Genomic DNA, 6822 nt, shown 5'->3' with positions numbered 1-6822 from the left:
CATACAATCATCAGGTTATGAATGGCATGGTAATTTGGGCTTTTAATGATTTCTTTGAACTGCTATTTTTTCAGAGTGGAATAATTATACAGCATAGATCTTCAAAGTCTTTAAAAACCAAGTGCAGAAATTCAAATTTATTTTGCATTTTCTCTAATCCACACAGGGCCAAAAGCATGCACACAGTCTTAAACTTATACATAGACCTTCGCTAATATTTGTTTAAATTTCCCTAGCCAGTTGCACCTTAGCTAAGCCCTGTTGGAAGCCATCAAGAAGCTTTTAGCAAAATTCTGGCTGGAGTTCATTTAAATTGTTTGATTTCACAATATGAACCTGGCTCTTAAACACAGTCCATAAATTTTCAACACAGATTATGTCAGGGCTTTGGGAACACTATTTAGGAAGACTAGTAGAGACATTTCTAAACAACTGCAGATTCAAAAATTATCATTGCAAACAACTGTACGTTGTACAACAACACCCAACCTGACACCCTCAGATAAGAGAATGTTCAGGAAGAACTCAGGAATAACCAAGGCTCACGCCTGCCATGAAGTGAACACCTATAAGATAGAATGAAATTGGCAGATGACCACATAGATGAGTCAAATACTCGTAGATGAGTGGCTGTTCGGCCACAAGTGCAAGAAGTGTGGAGAAATAAAGGTGAGGCTTTTAAAACATAAGGGCAACCAAGAACTACAGAAACAATCAAGCATGGAGGTGGTACCATCATAATCTGGGTCTTGTGGTATTGGTATATTGGACAAACTGGATGGAATAACGAAGAAGGAGGACTATCTCCAAATTCTTCAACTTCACATCAAATCAGCAGCTACACAGTTGAAACTGGGACAGAACTGGCTGCTAACATTAAGTTTCTGGGATGGCCTTGCCAAAGTCCCGACCTCGGCCTTATTGAAATTATGCCTAAAATCCATGTCTATACCAGGAAACCAACCACTTTAAATGTTCTCTACCAACTCTGACAAATAGTCAGCCAGATTTATCCCAGTAGCTTGTTTATGGCAGTTGGAAATGGAGACAGATATACCCAGGATAGAATTCTCCAAAATTGAAGTTTAAGTTATGAAGTGATGTTAATGAGTCTGCTGTCAAAAGTGTCAGAGGGTCAACAAAATGGTTTACACAGGAAAGGCTACACACACAGTGATGTGCAGAGGTTTGCTTAGGCTGTGTACACACTAGAAGTGATTCAGATCTCTTTGCTGCCGACAGCGACTCTATCACAAGTGGTTATTTTACTTGACGTTGCAGAATCTCATTCACTTTTTATGTTCTGTGCTTGCTATACCAGGTACCAACCCTGCTTCTAGTGCTTCTAGTGCATCCACACTAAAGACTACTGCAAAATTCTAATAGTGAACTCTGAATTTTATGACATCACGAGTAAAAATTTTTATATATAGTGGTCAATGTTAATTTCACCTTTCTGATGGGCTGGATGGTGTAATCTGACAGTAAACTCAGACACCATGGCTCTCTGCTCTAAATTAACTTCATATTATTAATGCTAGACAATTATAGCAATAGCTCAAATTAATTAAGGGGAATTGAGAAAGGATTGTGTAAAATTAACACCAGCTACAAAGAATACCCCAAACTATCTTTATTCATTTGTTTGAATTTAAACATGACATCCATCCATAACAGGCACTAATGTTGTCACGGTCCTAGGTTTTTCTTGTGAATTTGGTTTTCATTGTTATTCCAGTTATTTGAATTTGAATTCCTACTCTTTTTCTATTCCTGTTTTGATTTTGTGCTCATATGATTCTAATTGGAAGTTTATTAGGTTAAGCTTTTTATTCTCAGTTTATGGTAGGCATACATATCCCCCAACCTTCATCATAGGGTCAGTTTTGTGTATATTAGGCCCTTGTTTTATTAAAGTTCTCTTGTTTCCTCTTTTCTTCCAAACTGAGTTGTGTAATGTTCTTCTGAATACTTTTAAATTAGTCAGTTCAAGCTTAGTATATTCATGGTTACTCATTATAGTTACCGTTTAGTTTTTTTCATGTTTTATTTGGTTAGTAAAACATGATACCTGATTTTGAGTTGACTCCCTGCCCTTGATTATCCGATTGTCTTTACCTGTGTCAACCAACTGTGTGCATTGCTGATTAGCCCTGTAGGTGTATAAACAGTTTACTCTCCCCCTGTACCTCCATTGTGTGATGCCTGTTTCTTTTCCTTGAATTTGTTCTCATGATGGAGTTTTGCACTGTTTGGACTTCCTGTTGTTAAAAAGTTATTTATCTGTTTTACTTTGTCTAAAAGTCCTCCCTTTGGATTCTCACTAAACATTTCATGGCAGCAGTTTCTAAAATTATTAGTGATAAGGTTTCCGAAAGAGACTCAGGCGCAGGCCAGGGTATTCCTTTAAGCGAAGAACAGTGCGTTTATTTACAGTGAACACATTCACCAAGTGGCTATATACAACGTGCAGGGGAAACGGGTCCGGGTCGCCAGGGTTCGTGGGAAACAGGGTTGGGAGAAGGGTGCTCCACACTTTCTGTACAAATGTTCCTCCTCAATCACTCCTCTCAGAATCGGGTTCCAAAAAAACGATCTAAACACAAAAAGTCGGGTTAGCGGGATAATTACAAGAGATTCTCAAAATACAGGTTGGCGGATACACGAGTTTAACTGACACTGATAGCTCAACGATCCAGCGAAGACTAGTGCAGACTCGCCATCTAAGTAGTGCAGTAATCAGCTGGGATCAGCGGCCGGTGTGGTGATGAGCAGGTGTGTGGGCCAGCAGCGGGAGCCCGCAATGAGCGTCGCCGTGGCGAGAGAGAGAGAGCGAGAGAGAGAGAGCGAGAGAGAGAGAAAACAAACCACAAACATATTGCCCAATAGAGGATTGACCAGCGGGGCACAGGGACCATGACAATTAGGAAAAAAACCCAACAGAAAAATCCTTCGATATTGGTCAGATCAGGTGACATTGATTCACTCACTTCACTACACATGGACCAATGCTTCTTACAACTGTAGTCAACCCCCAAGTTTAATTTCTGAGCTGGGAAAAACTGGCATTACTTGTGAAGAAAATGCATTACGTTTCCCAGATATTAATAAACTACCTGAGTTATTAAACTTGTGAAACTCGGGGAACAGAAGATCAGTATTAGTTATGTTTAATTTGACTCATTGTTTTGTCTTTATTACCTTTCAAGGATGTGCATTTCATTTGCATTTTAAACCCCACAATTTCACTCATGTTAGATGAGCTAACATTTTCACGACATCATTCTTTGGTGTTTCTTTCTTGTTTAATTCTTATACTTACACTTTTTAAACTTTCTTTTGTGCCTTTAGCTGTTCTGTTCCACTATGACCAAATATCAAAAACGCTGAAGTCATTTTGATGGGTCTCCTCTGGGAGATCTTTGAGGAATGTCACTTGGATCCAATTTGATTTAATGTTCACAGCTTTAAAAGACAAAAAAAGTACTTTGTCCATCAGTTTTACGAAGATCCATCATTTTCTCATCCCAGTGCCTTGATGCACTATTGTGTTGATGTAATATTGGCTGCCAAATAGAGACCTAGAAACTCTGTGGTAAGAGGCTAGAGGGTTGGTGGGTGCATAGTTGTTTTTGTTTGTTGTTTTTTCATTTTGATTGTGTTTTGTTGTTCACTGGGCCAGATTTATGTACAAAAACTTGGGCTAAACCTAACCAAACTCTTGGTTAGGTTTAGCCCTTTAAAAAAGTAACCCTGCACAATTAAATGTAACACTCTGAAAGTTATGCAGTAACTGGATGCATCAAACTCAGAATTAAACTAAAGGACACCACAATAAAACAGCCTTAACAGGCAGGCCAAGAATGAAAAAAGGCTGTTAGGTCATCTTCTGCCATGTGGCCAAATAAAAACTTCATGTACCTTTAAGATGACTCGCAGCTCTGGTGTCCTAAAGAGTCCTGAAAATTACTGGAGGTTTCAGCTGAACAGTAGTTATGGTAGTGTTTGCACTGTGCTGAAGTGATAATGGATAAATCACACACACAAACACAAACACACACACTCATACAGTTTTGAGGAGCACATGCACTGATGCTGAAAATTGGCAGGAATGTGAGTGGTATGTATGATATGATCTATGAGAAGATGCAGTGAAGCTTGTCACTGCATATAATCTAACATGACAGCACCATCTCTAGCCACCTCTAATCCATTAATCACACAAAAACACTCACACAAACACGCACTGGTATCCACCCAAACATGCACTCCCACTTGAACTGACACACATAAAATAACTCCAGTGAGACACTCCAGCAAGGGATGTTTTGTAATTAAGTGGTAATACTGTACCCTTTTCTATGAATGCAATAATTTTGTTCTGGTTAATTAACCTTATTACTCTTAATGTCACACAAGGTGACATTTACTGAGGGTTACCACCATGACTTATTAGTTTAAGGTTTTGTCTAATCTCTGCTCTAAGACCAAACCCAATAGAATTACTATGTCCATCTGTAAAATACACCCTAATTTATAGGATACGCAGTATCAAGTACCAAATCCTTCTAGTCAAATATATTATACTCATATCTACTGTGAATTCTGCTTCCCAAAGAACCAGAGGTGTGTTCAGACAAAATGAGGAGCATATTTTAGAGGTGGCATGACTGCATAAAAGTCAACAGGAAAAAAAAAAGTATAGATTCACTCGAAAAGTACTGTGGCATGAAATGAGCAGCACACTGTATCTGTGAAGCGAAAATGTTACAGCAGTTACAGTAGTTCAGGATGAGCGGTAGAGTCAGTCTTACATTGAGCTGTATGACTCTACAGCTCCATGACGAGAAAATAATATTGGAAGTGCGAGGCTCAGGCTAGTCTTAAAAAGCTTCGTAACAGGGATAACACAGGTCTTGTTCTGCTTACATCAGTGCTCAAACAGATGCAAGTGTGTTCCTAAAGCCTTCTCCAGGGTTGGTACACTGTGTAGCAACTTAAGAGACATCACTGTCATCTAATTTTTTCCCTTTAGTTCCCAGACTGAGAGAGTCACAGACTTTTCACTTTGACGAGTGGGTGATACTATAATTCAGAGGGAATTAATGTCATAAACAAATGACTTCCCCTTTTTACACAATGTCACACAAATGGCTGCATATTTAACACATTATCCCAGTAACCAGTAATAAATTGAAGGCATAGTTAATGTTGGTTATACATAGCTTAAAAATAATGAAAAACAAGAACACACACACACACACATATATCTATCAAGGTAAGAGCATGACAGTAACATTCTGGCAAATACAGAAAAACCTGTTAATAATACCACATAATTTAATTATTATGTAATTACCAAGGCAATAACAATTAATAGTGCTGTATCAGCTATGGATTTAGCTGAGTAACATAAAACTAAAATGTATTTTATGCCGTAATGGCTAGTGGTGTGGAAAAAAATGTAACAATGCATATGAGAGAACACCAGATAGTAATAATACAGTAATACATTGATAACAATATGAAAACGGGTGAGCAATAAAAAGGTAATTTCTGTGTGGTACTTGAAATTAAAACTATTTAATGTAGTGATGATTAAATCTAACTATAATGCCAAAACCTGATATGAATAATATAATAATATAGTGTTTATAATATAGCCTGAGGCATTATAATGCTGAAATAATCCTTGTTATCCTTGAGTTATCCAGGTAAGTCTCATTGAGATTAAAATCTCTTTCTCAAGAGAAACCTGGCCAACAGGGCACTAGATGTTACAACAAATATAACACATAACAATATAACAAGTAAAGAAACAAATGCAACTGATATTCCATACAGAAAAGTGAACATAAACATTAAAATCATAAACAATACACATCATGATAAGAGTGACATTAAAAGCAAACACAGTGGCCACTATTCTCTTGTTTCTTTTAAATGGACTTAAAACTCCCACATCATACCCATACTGATGATTTCAGCTCTTTCTATAGATTATTCTAGTGTAATTAAAAGCCTCCTTTCCTTATTCTGACTCTTGGGACACACATTTTTATAATATTGTGAGAGGCTATACTTGTTGTGGTTTTTACACATATAGGCACACAGATAAGAAGGAACCAGCCCGAGCAGAGATTTATGGATCAAAGCCAACGAACTAGAAAGTCTGCGGATATACAGAGATGGCTATTTAGCAGCAGTATACACAAAACAGTGATGTACACAATTTTCACAGCTAGTAATAAAACATGAAGCACAATGATATGACAATATTCAACTCTGGCAAGGTGTGCACACCACCCTGAGCAGCATAAACAAGATTTATTTGTAAAAAAACAAAAACAAAAAAAAACAAAACAAAAAGCAACAACCTATTTTAAGTTTCAGCTTGCACACCAGCATTTTAGTGTGAGTTGAAGAATGAAAGGCATCATTAGAAATCATTATGATCTGTAATAATGCTTCGATAGTTATAAGATCAGCATTAAAGGCAGACTGCTAACATGATTTGTACTACTGAAGGAGATTAACAATAAATGGAATGAAGCATTTGAGACATTATTGCAAAGGTTATTTATGTATGGAGAGAATAGTGATCCTAATATGGAGCCCTGGGGAACTCTTTTGGCTACTGAGAGAAAAAAGTAGGGAGAGTAGCTTTCTGGCTGTTGTTTACCACTTTACAGTTTTTTTTACAGCCGCTAGGACACATTTCTCAATACTTAGGTCACTTTTGCAAAACTCTTCACACAATTCTCCTAACTGACCTTCAGCTTGGCAAAGCAGTTCATTTCACATTCAAAATGCACTACAACT

This window comes from Aulonocara stuartgranti (genome assembly GCF_965226115.1).
Source record: "Aulonocara stuartgranti genome assembly, chromosome: 7".
Classification (NCBI taxonomy): Eukaryota; Metazoa; Chordata; class Actinopteri; order Cichliformes; family Cichlidae; genus Aulonocara; species Aulonocara stuartgranti.
Note: the sequence above shows the minus strand (reverse complement) of the source record.